This window comes from Miniopterus schreibersii (genome assembly GCF_964146895.1).
Source record: "Miniopterus schreibersii genome assembly, chromosome: X".
NCBI lineage: Eukaryota > Metazoa > Chordata > Mammalia > Chiroptera > Miniopteridae > Miniopterus > Miniopterus schreibersii.
In genome coordinates this window covers 39,093,127-39,105,967 of record NC_138104.1, presented here as the reverse complement: position 1 = coordinate 39,105,967, position 12,841 = coordinate 39,093,127, and the positions used below count along the sequence as shown (strand labels likewise).

General features: G+C 38.2%; 1 pseudogene across 1 annotated transcript; it reads right to left on the bottom strand.

Moving 5' to 3' along the window:
* Positions 1–11,715: 11,715 nt before the first annotated feature.
* On the bottom strand, positions 11,716–12,048 carry LOC308551328 (small ribosomal subunit protein eS21 pseudogene; annotated as a pseudogene). Its single transcript has one exon. The product of its transcript is annotated as a small ribosomal subunit protein eS21 pseudogene (transcript).
* Positions 12,049–12,841: the final 793 nt, after the last annotated feature.

Sequence of the window (12,841 nt, the reverse complement as noted above, 5' to 3'; positions counted from 1 at the left end):
GCAAATGTCAAGGACAAAGAGAAAATATTTAGGGCTGCAAGAGAGAGACAAGCAGTGACCTACAAGGGAACCCCCATAAGGTGGACAGTGGATTTCTCAACAGAGACTCTTCAGGCCAGAAGGGAGTGGCATGAAGTTCTGCAAGTAATGAAAAGCAAGAACATGCAACCAAGATTGCTTTATCCAGCAAGGCTATCATTTAAATTTGAAGGTGAAATAAAAAGCTTCCCAGACAAAAAAAGGCTAAAAGAGTTCAGTACCACCAAACCAGCATTGCAAGAAATGCTAAAAGGACTGCTTTAAGAAAAAGAAGGAATAGTGAGAAATGGCATTAAATAAATTGATATCAATAGTAACCTTAAATGTAAATGGCATAAATGGGCCAATCAAAAGACAAAGAGTAGCTGAATGGATAAGAAAACAGGACCCAAATATATGCTGTCTACAAGAGACCCACCTGACAGCAAAAGACTCACACAGGCTAAAAATGAAGGGATGGAATAAAATATTCCATGCAAATGGAAAGGAAAAGAAAGCTGGAGTAGCAATTCTTATTTCTGACAAAACAGACTTCAAAATAAAGACCATAACAAGAGACAAAGATGGTCACTCCATATTACTAAAGGGATCATTCCAACAGGAGGAAATAACCCTTATAAACATTTATGCACCCAATACAGGAGCACCTAAATATATAAAAAATCTCTAGGGGGACTTCAAAGGGGAGATTGACAGCAACACAATCATAGTGGGGGACTTTAACACCCCACTGTCAGCATTGGACAGATCATCAAGACAAAAAATCAACAGGGAAACGCAGACCTTAAAGGACTCGCTAGACCGAATGGATTTAATTGACATTTATAGAACATTTCATCCCAAAGCAACAGAATAAACATTCTTCTCAAGTGCACATGGAACATTCTCAAAAATAGACCACATGTTAGGGCACAAGGCAAGTCTCTAGAAATATAAGAAGATTGAAATCATATCAAGCATCTTCTCGGATCACAACGCCATGAAACTGGAAATCAACCACTATAAAAAAACTCAAAAATATTCAAACACATGCGAGCTAAATAGCATGTTATTAAACAATGAATGGGTTACCAAGGAGATCAAGGAAGAAATCAAACACTTCATGGAAAGTAACAAAAATGAACAGACAACAACCCAAAACCTATGGGACACGGCGAAAGTAGTCTTGAGAGGAAAATTCATAGCATTACAGGCCTATCTCAAGAAACAAGAAAAAGATCTAATGAACCATCTAACACAACAACTAAAAGAACTAGAACAAGAATAGCAAGAAAAGCCACGAGGAAGTAGAAGGAAGGAAATAATAAAAATCAGAGCAGAGATTAATGACATAGAGACTAAAGAAACAATACAAAAAATCAATGAAACCAAGAGCTGGTTCTTTGAAAAGGTAAATAAGATTGATGCAACTTTAGCCAGACTCACTAAGAAACAGAGAGGACCCAAATAAATAAAACCAGAAATGAAAGAGGCGATATAACAACTGACCCAACAGAAATACAAAGCATTGTAAGAAAATATTATGAGCAACGGTATGCCAACAAATTGGACAACATATGGGGAATGGACAAATTCCTAGAAGCACACAACCTTCCAAAGCTGAATCAAGAAGAGGCAGAAAACCTGAATAGGCTGATAACAACTAATGAAATTGAAGCAGTAATCAAAAAACTCCCAGCACACAAAAGTCCTGGACCAGATGGATTTACAGGCGAGTTTTACCAAACATTCAAAGGAGAATTAACACCTATTCTATTCAAACTACTCCAGAAAATTCAAGAGGAGGGAAAGCTCCCAAATTCTTTTTATGAGGCCAGCATCACCCTAATCCCAAAACCAGATAAAGATACTACAAAGAAAGAAAATTACAGGCCAATATCCCTGATGAACACAGATGCTAAAATCTTTACTAAAATACTAGCAAACCGGATCCAGCAATACATTAAAAAGATCATACATCATGACCAAGTGGGATTTATTCCGGGGATGCAAGGCTGGTACAACATCCACAAATCAATAAATGTGATACATCACATAAACAAAATGAAGGACAAAAATCATATGATCATATCAATAGACACAGAAAAAGCATTCGACAAAATCCAGCACCCATTTCTGATAAAAACTCTCAGCAAAGTAGGAATAGAGGGATCATACCTCAACATAATAAAGGCCATATATGACAGACCTACAGCCAACATCATACTCAATGGGCAAAAACTAAAACCATTTCCATTAAAAACCGGAACAAGACACTTTCACCACTCTTATTCAACATAGTACTGAAAGTTCTCGCCATAGCCATCAGACAGGAGGAAAAGATAAAAGGTATCCAAATTGGAAAGGAGGAAGTAAAACTGTCCTTATTTGCAGATGACATGATACTGTACATAGAAAACCCTAAAGACTCCATCAAAGTACTACTAGATTTGATAAACGAATTTGGCAAGGTAGCTGGACACAAAATCAACATCTGGAAATCAATGGCATTCTTATACACCAACAATGAACTTTCAGAGAGAGAAACTAAAAAAGCAATACCATTTACCATTGCAACTAAAAAAATAAGATACCTAGGAATAAACTTAACCAAGGATGTAAAAGACCTGTACTCAGAGAACTACGTGACACTGAAAAACAAAATAGAGGAAGGTTTATACAAGTGGAGGAAGATACCATGCTCATGGATTGGAAGAATTAATATCATTAAAATGTCTATACTACCCAAAGTAATTTATAAATTTAATGCAATTCCTATGAAAATACCAACAGCATATTTCACAGACCTAGAACAAACATTTTGAAAATTTATATGGAACCAAAAAAGACCCCGAATAGCTGCAGCCATCCTGAGAAAAAGAACAGAGTGGGAGGGATCACATTACGAGACTTCAAGCTATATTACAATGCCACTGTAATCAAAATGGCCTGGTATTGGTACAACAACAGGCTTATAGATCAATGGAACAGAACAGAGTCCCCAGAAATAGACCCACGCCATTATGGTCAGTTAATATTTGACAAAGGAGGCAAGAGTATGCAATGGAGTAAGGACAGTCTCTTCAATAAGTGGTGCTGGGAAAATTGGACAGATACATGCAAAAGAATGAAACTAGACCACCAACTTTCACCATACACAAAAATAAACTCAAAATGGATAAAAGACTTAAATGTAAGTCACAAAACCATAAAAATCCTGGAAGAAAACAGGCAATAAAGTCACAGACATCCCATGTAGTGAACTTTTCAATGATACATCTCCTAGTGCAGGAGAAATAAAGGAAAAAATAAACATATAGGACTACATCAAACTAAAAAGCTTTTGCATAGCAAAAGAAAACAGCCTCAAAATACAAAGGAACCCCACGGTCTCGGAAAACATATTTGCCAAGGATGAATCTGATAAGGGGCTAATTTCCAAAGTGTACAAAGAACTCAAAGCACTCAGCAAGAGAAAGACAAACAACCCAATTAAGAAATGGGCAAATGACTTAAATAGACACTTCTCCAAAGAGGACATACAGATGGCCAAGAGACACGTGAGAAAATGCTCAACTTCGCTAATCATCAGAGAGATGCAAATTAAAACCACAATGAGGTATCACTTCACACCTGCCAGAATGGCTCCATCAACAAATCAACAAACAACATGTGCTGGCAAGGATCTGGAGAAAGGGAAACCCTAGTATACTGCTGGTGGGAATGCAGACTGGTGCATCCACTATGGAAAACAGTATGGAGGTTCCTCAAAAAATTAAAAATGGAGCTGCCTTGTGACCCAGTGATTCCACTCCTAGGAATGTATCCTAAGAATCCTGAAACATTCATCAGAAAGGATATATGCACACCGATGTTCTTAGCAGCACAGTTTATAATAGCTAAGATCTGGAAACAGCCCAAATGCCCATCAGTAGATGAGTGGTTAAAAAATCTGTGGGACATTTACACCATGGAATACTACACAGCTGTAAAGAAGAAGAATCTCATACCCTTTGGGACAGTATGGATGGACCTGGAGAATATTATGCTAAGTGAAATAAGCCAGGCAGAGAAAGACAAATATCACATGATCTCGCTTATACGTGGAATCTAAAGAACTTAATAAACTGATGAACAGAATAGATTCAATGACATGGAAGCATAGATGAGACTGATGAATGTCAGAGGGATGGAGGAGGGCGGGTGGGTGGAGGGGGAGAGAGTAACCAAAGAATTTATGTGCATATATACACAACCCAAGGACATGGGCAATGGTGGGGAGAGGGACTGGGGAGGGGGAAGGAATGGGGTGGAACGGGTCATTGGGGAGAAAAAGGGACATGTGTAATATTTTAAACCATAATAAAATTTAAAAAATAAAATAAAATAAAATAAATATTAGAGGAGCCAAAAACCTTAGAAGGGAAAAATAATTTTTTTTTTTTTCCCCCATCGTGACACCTTCTGCTGAAAGCATTTTTTAGATAAGGAATCTCCTGCTGGAAAATACGAGTAGTTTGTTTGCTAGGAAATATGTCATTAGCCTTTGATGTGGTCCTTTTCCAAATTCTTTTTTATTTCTTTTTGAAGATTCTGTTAAGGTAAGAGAACATTCAAACCTATTGTTTGGAATAGGTTTCGATCATGCCACAAATAAAGACACAAGAAATCGAAAGTAACTCGCAAACTTGACTTCTGCAGAAGGCTGCAGAGCTACCAAAATCAGGCGGCAAGCACACCCAGCAGTGGGCCTGTCTGCTTTTATCCCTAACACAAGGGCCACTGCGCCAGGGCCTATTGGTCAGCGTGAGGCCGATTGGCTAATTTATTTATTTATTTATTTTTAGTTTTTAAAAATATATCTTTACTGATTTCAGAGAGAGGAAAGGAGCGGGAGACAGAGAGATAGAAATATCAATGATGAGAAAGTCATTGATCGGCTGCATCCTGCATGCCCCCAACTGGGGATCGAGCCCGCAACCTGGGCATGTGCCCTGAGTGGGAGTTGAACCCAGATCGCCTGGATCCTAGGTCAATGCTTAACCGCTGAGCCACGCCTGGCTGGGCCTGATTGGCTAATTTACAAAACACGCGTGTTTGGGGCAGACCCTTGGGTTGGACAATTGGGCACATATGTACTGAGTATAAAATGGAATATGCAACGGTAAAAGTGGAGGACACTAAAGTGGATGTTTATTCAGTTTGGCCTATTCTAATCCCTTTGACAGGAAAGATTATTTCCTTCGTACACTGTGACGAATTTTTTGTGAGTTTCTTTGAGCCAAACTGTTGACAATTGCCACCGAGCCAAAATCTCAACAGATTGAAATAATGCCCTGTGGAATGGCAGTTTTGCACCTTGCTTTATAGATTATAATCAAAGGAGAAGACACAATTGGGTTACATGAAATTCATTAGTGATAGGGTAGGAAGGTGGGAGAAAGCAAAGTAGGGGGGACCTTTGGGATTGGATAAAAAGTAAAATGATAGACATAGACTTTTTTTTTTTTTTACATAGGTAGGTACAGGATATTTAACAGTCAACAGTTAAGAAGATATCAGTAACAATGGGAGAATTTGTGATCTCTGCTCTGGTACGTTGAAGGCCCAGAAAAAGGGGAAACTGCTTTGTTTCGCAAAGGTATGTGTTAATCAGGAACTTATCTCAGATGCAGAAGACAACCACAGGCTTAGTTAAGGTGAAAATTAACCTTTATTAGAGAAAAATACTGCCTCAGGACATGGCTATCAACTTAAAACTGCTTGTGCTTAAAAAGTTTGAATTTCAGACCATTCATTGTGGTTATTTTAGGTCTCTGAGTTTGCAAGGCCACCAGCAAGCCTGCCCTGAGTTTTTCAGATTTAGTATGTGGCCCCTTTTTGTCCACAATTCCCCTAGTAAAGCGGATTCTTGGCCTGCTGCAGACCATTTCCCATACACACACACACACCAGCCCCAGATTCAAAACCTTACTTAATGGTGAAATACTAGAGATAATCTTAGTAACAATATTAGGGCATTCATATTTTTATTATTATTTAATATTGAATTTTATCTATTAGCCAATACAATTGTAATAAGAAAAAAGTAATTGGACAAGTAAGAAAATGTAAACCCATTTATCTTAGCATATGATTCTATATCTAGATTCTATATCTAGAAAACCCAAGAGAAATGATAGGAAAATGAAAACTACTATTAAAAAATTTACTAAATTATAACAGGATACAAATCTAACATAAGAAAGTATAACCACTGGAAAGATAAGTTAAACCTAAAAATGCTTTTCTATAGAAAGTTGGAAGGGATGAATTTGAGGGAAATTATGAATAAAAAATTTATATAAATATGTATATTTTTATATAATATTGAATTTGATACAAATAAAATTAATTAAAAATGAATTTTCTACAAACATAATATATACCAAAACAAGTGCACCTTACAGTGCATTTTTATTAATACTAAACCATAAAGTGACAGAATTACTTCAAGTTTATAAGGTATAGGACTATTTCAAAGTATAGTACCTTGGCATATTTAATTTTTTAAGCTAAAGGAGTATGAGGAAATATGCCATATATTAAAGTAGTGCTTCCTGAACTTTTTCATAAGAAACAAGAGCTCTTTTTTTAATATATATATATAATTTTTGTTTAAAATATTACAGATGTCCCTTTTTCTCCCCAATAACCCATCCCACCTTATCTCACCCCCCTCCTCAGTCCCTCACCACACCATTGTCCGTGTCCTTGGGTTGTGCATATATGCATATAAATTCTTTGGTTACTCTCTCCCCCTCCACCCACTTGCCCTCCTCCATCCCTCTGACATTCCTCAGTCTGATCCATGCTTCCATGTCATTAAATCTATTCTGTTCATCAGATTACTAAATTCTTTAGATTCCACATATAAGTGAGATCATGTGATGTTTGTCTTTCTCTGCCTGGTTTATTTCACTTAGCATAATATTCTCCAAGTCCATCCATACTGTCCCCAAAAGTACAAGATTCTTCTTCTTTACAGCTGCATAGTGTTCCATGGTGTAAATGTCCCACAGCTTTTTTATCCACTCATCTACTGATGGGCACTTGGGCTGTTTCCAGATCTTAGCTGTTGTAAATTGAGCTGCTATGAACAGAGGTGCATATGTTCTTTCTGATTAGTTTCAGGATTCTTAGGATATAGTCCTAGAAGTGGGATCACTGGGTCAACCAGGGGTCTTTTAAAGAATGACTAATTCAGGGCTAGAGCAAGAAAAATGAAAGATGAAACAACTTGAGCATCAAAATGGTTAATAAATGTAATTGATAGAAACATCTTTAATATAAACAATTCATGTAATCCCATTAGAGTAATCACTAAATTCCTACTAATAGTAGTCCCACTGCTGTTGAGGATTCCACTCTTCTCCAGTTTTATACTTTTAGTAATTATAATTGTTATGTCCGAGAATCAGATCCCCTATGCGGCGGAAAAACAATCACTCCAGAGCTGATAATGTAACAGCAAAAGGGACTTTTATTCCAGCTGCTGGGGTTCGGTCGTATCCAACGCAGTGGAATTCTGACTCGAACCCCAATCTAAATTTCCCACAAGCTTATATAGGGCTACAGTGAGCAAGCAATCATTGTCAGTTACAAAGTTACGTGGGTTATAAATTCTTTAGGAAGGGTGGGCTCAGGATGTTTCTCAACCACAGGTGCCTGAAGCTGGAGTGCACCTGGTATTCGTCAAACCCACCGATTTAAGTTAATTCCTGGAACTGCCTCCACCCTCTGCAGTTTACTGAGTCACTCATGTATCCCTTTTGTCCTGCCCTGGGGCCTAGGGGCCTGCCTCTATCTTGGTGGGTCCTCACATAATAAATAGTTCAAAACATTTAGTCTTTCCTCCAGTAGGAGTTTTTCCCTCATGCTTTCTCTGTAGGCTTATATTTTAAGGTGTAGACAAGAGATTGGATATTCTGAAATAATCAAAAAGGACAATTTCAGGGACCCAGTGTAAAAAGTTATACTAGAAACTCTTAGCTAAAATACTAGAAGAAACAGTCATGGTTAAAGGTTAACATGGTGGTGCTCAGACAGGCTAAATAGCCATCTCAGAGAGTGAATTAAAAAATTAAATTTATTAAAAGGGGTTGAAGATATCCAATTGGAAGTGCTACACAGCTCTGAGTCAAATGGTATTGGGTCCATGATGGCAGCAAAAGTGATCTGGGCTCCTAGTAATCTGGGCTTATGGCCCAAGGCCCTACCTGGACTCACAGGCTTGGGAAAAGAAATCAACTTAAACTCTGTGATTAAGCTCTGACCTTTACACAAGGGATTGTTTTTAAATTGCCCCCGGTTCTGGGAATGGAAACTTAAGATGGTGCCTAAGATAAATTGACTAATGCTTGTTTCAGCTTCTGTACCCAACCGCTTTCACAAGGCCATTAAAACAGCTCATCCCTCTCCAGCCAAGGAGGAGATGGTTTTTTGCTTTAAATCCTGCTAGTGTAGGGGGCGGGGGACGGCCGATTTGGGTGCGGTGCCCCTGTCATCCGCTAGCACAATTTTGCTCCTACATTTGACTCTGAGTGTGGCGATCTTTGTCAGTCTCGCTGTTAAGCTATAACAAAAGTGTACTTGGGACAGTGAAACAAGAAGAAGCAACAGGAGAACCTAGGCTGGGCTGCTTTGGCTCATTGAGGAGTCAGAGAGAGAGAAGGGGGCCTTGGAGACAGGTTCAGGGAGTAAGCCTAAGATGAGCTGCCACTGCCCATTGCTCCCCTGGTTGCAAGTCTCATAAGGTCCCCTCAGAGGGATGGAGATGGTGCTGGTGACTTCCTTGGTGGGGAGCAAGAGTTGGGTCCTTTGTCCTGAGCCTAATTATCTCTTTTTTACAAGCAGGAATCTTAGGGGAAGTCTCAGGGAAGTGTCTCAATAGAATATTCTTCAGCTTTCCAGTTGTACTCAGAATCTTGGTCTCCACTGATTGGTCAGTGCCGGGGCAAGGGGACATTAGTCAACGTAGCTGGTCCAGAGTCAAGGAGGGTGCCACTTCTCTGGTTTTGCTTGGCCTGGAGTTGAAATACTACTGAGACCAAAATGTTATCTTTAGGGAGGAAGGCTCTGGGGGTCTAAACCACAGGGCCATTGATATGCTAATGAGACAGATTACCCTGGAGACAAGATTCTTGTTTTCCCAGTTTTGCCCCTTGCTAGGCATTGGGGCTTCCACCCCTGGTGAGTCCCAATACCCAAGTTTCTGTACCTGGGTTTCTGTACCTGGCCCATCTAGTACATGCTCTTTAGAGAGATATTGCCACTGTGAGATGACATCTGCTATTGAGAGTTAAGATTTGGGATTTTCAAGTCTATTTTAGCCTGGAAACAGATAGCTTTATAAAAGTATACTGCTGATCCAAGCATTGTAGCACAAGACTGAATGAAACTGTGCTTATTTATTTGGGTTATTTTTTATTTTATTTTTTTACATTTTCAGAAAATATTCCCTTGTTTAAAAAGCTTATGATGAAGCTCTTTTTATTTCTCTTCTTATTCTCTCACTGTCAATTTAATAAACTATAACTGCCAATTGGAAAAAAAAAGTCATGTTCAAGGAACTTTCTTATTACTTTGTTCTTGATGCTTTTTCAAAAATTATAAAAATTAGAATATTGTCTGTGTAAAGGGTTCCAAATTCAACAAGATAGAGACAAGATTCATAAAAATATTTTTCACTTGGGCAGATTCATTAGAATTCAAGAACACAATAGTTTATCGCTTTAAGGAAAAGCATTCTCTAGAAAATATTAACATAAGAAACATACTACAAGCTCATGTATCCTCATGAGAATTTAAATATAGTGTCTCTAATAATTGTAATTAAGAGTAGTTTTTTGTTTGAATTGGTTTTTAAAAGGTTTATGCTAGTAAAATTATAATTGTCATTTTATACAAATGTTTGGTTAAATTTTATTTATTCTAACTATATGAATATGCAATCAAGCAAATCACATTTGTAGATAATGTTCCTGGAAATCTTTGATTATATAATATACGGTGGATTAAAAAAAAAGAAAGCCTGGCCGGGCGTGGCTCAGCGGTTGAGCGTCAACCTAGGATCCAGGCGATCAGGGTTTGATTCCCGGTCAGGGCACATGCCCAGGTTGCGGGCTCAATCAATAACTTTCTCATCATTGATGTTTCTATCTCTCTCTCTCTCTCCTTTCCTCTCTCTGAAATCAATAAAGATATATTTTTTAAAAAATAAAATAAAATGAATAAATAAATAAATAAATAAATAAAATTTAAAAAAAGGAAAAAAATTGCTGCAACCTCATGGGATGATCTGATCATAAATTCCTAACTGGGCCTGTCATGGTGGTAGGCACACCACAGGCATATACCTTTTTTAGTAAAAGGCTTATCTTTGCCTTACCAAGCCCTATCCATTGTTTCTGTGCATCATTATTAATGCCTTTTTTCAAATCCCTCCTTCTAAAGGGTTACCACCCTCAAGAGAGCACATAATCTTCTGTAATTCCATCCCTGTCTTGCTTTTGCCCAACTTCATGTATTCTTCCTTATGTTTGCTCCTTAATTCCAAATGCATAAAAGAAGCTGAAAACTGTCATTCCTTGGAAACATTTTTCTTAGTCTGTTGAAATTTCGCTTCCAGACATATTCTCTGTTTGACTCAGATAAACTCTTATAAAATTTTTCTTTAGGTTTGGACATTTATGTTGACAATACTATTCAGTATATTTACTGCACTTCAGTATAAAACTACTCATGTCACTAGTTAGATATACAAATTGTCTTCATTGTCTCTTTTATTCTCTCTGTCATTGTAGTTAATTTTGTAGGCTCAATAAGAATCAATCTTTCTGCCTGGCTGGTGTGGCTCAGTGACTGAGCATCAACCCATGAACCAGAAAGTCAGGGTTCGATTCCTGGTCAGGGCACATGCCCGGGTTTTAGGTTAGATCCCAAGCAGGGAGCATGCAGGAGGCAGCCAATCAATGACTCTCTCTCATCATTGATGTTTCTCTCTCTCTCCCTCTCCTTTCCTTTCTCTGAACTCAATAAAAACATATATATAAAAAAATCAATCTTTCTATTTACTTGGATTTAATAGGATAAACTTTTTTTTTACCATGGCTCTACCAGAAGTATACATTTAGAGATAAATTTTATTTAATTAAATATGAAAAGCTCTCTATTAAGAAAAATATCTATACTTGTGTGGAAATAGTGCTGTAAATTATTTCCAAGAAATTAATCTAGCAGTTTCTCTGTGAGTTATAATCTTGGACTTACAGGGAGAAAAACATGTCATTTCCTGGAAAACTGGGATTAATATTAGACTCAATAATTTGGAGAAAGAAAGATATTGATAGATATATTATTTAAAACTCAGGAAAGAGCCACTCAAGATTTTGCCCAGGGCTCCAAACTGAAGAAATGATAGTGTTCTGAGACTGAAGGGGTCCGTTTGCCTATATGCATCAAAGCCAAATAAGACATGAACAGAATTTTGCAGCAAAGAGTTTATTTTAAGAAGTGGTCCATACCAAGAGACACAGGTGAGCTTATGCTCAGAGACCTGTCTCTCCAATGGCTTCCAAGGAATAGGTTATACAGGCAAAAAAGTTATTTATTTATTTATTTATTTATTTATTTATTTATTTATTTATTTATTTTGGGGGGGTTCCACTATTTATTTATAACAAATTTCACATCTGTGATGCTCTCCAATCAGAAGTTCTTTGAAACGATGCCGTCGGCCTTGGCCAATCGAAGAATGGAGTCATCTGACTCACCCATCCTGCGAATAGCCCCACAGATAGCATAGGTTTTAAACTGGCCGTTGAACCTGCCTGTCACCTTGTAGACCTCGGCCACGGTCATCTGGATGGACGCGTGGTCCTTGGCATGGATGATGCGGTTGCTGGCGGAGCATTTCCTCCAAAGGTAGAAGTCCAGGAACTCGCGGGGGTTGTTCTGCATGTCGAGGGTGCACCTGCTGCCACCACCACCAGCACGTTGGGGGAAAGAGCGAGCTGCGCACCCCGGCAGCGCTCCAGGTGGGCGGGGCCTCCGCGAGTGCTTCCGGTCCCAGCGCACCCGGAGAGTCTCAAAAAAAATTATTAATCATGGTGACCAAGATAGTTAGTGTCATGGTCAGGGTCATGGTCTCTACTGATTGGCCAGTACTAGGATAGAAGGTAGCTGATCATTGCATCTAGTCCTGATGTCAGCCATGGCATTGCTTCATCTGGTTTCACTGCTTTTCTGGTCCTGGATCTGAAATACAACTGAGGCCTAGAAGACATATTTAGTTTGATTGATACTCTGCCTTTGTGCTCCTCAGACCTGAGACTTTGTTTCCTAAGATTATTTGATGCTGACCAGAACCTCATGTTCTTAAGGCTTAATAATTTGGGGAGTAGTCATGCAAGTGAGAAGGGGGCAAGTGAGTCAGGTTGCTGGATAAAGCCAGTTTGAATCAAAAGAAAAAAGGAGAAAAGGTTATATTAAAGAAATAAAGTTTCTGCGCAGTTACAGTAGTGACAGAATATATAAATAAACAAATGAGCATAACTTGCACTATGTGAATAATCTCAGAATGTAGCCCTAGGTTTTTTAAATGAAAGATTCAGAACAAATTTAATCTTTGGCCTACACTATAGTAATTTTTTAACAGTTATGCAAATCTTTAGATTTGTTAATTGTAAGCAAGGAGATTTATCTGGTTTTTATGACACCTATGTAAATAAAACAAGCCAAATAAAAGAAAACCCTGCAATATAAAGACATAGATCTATAGACA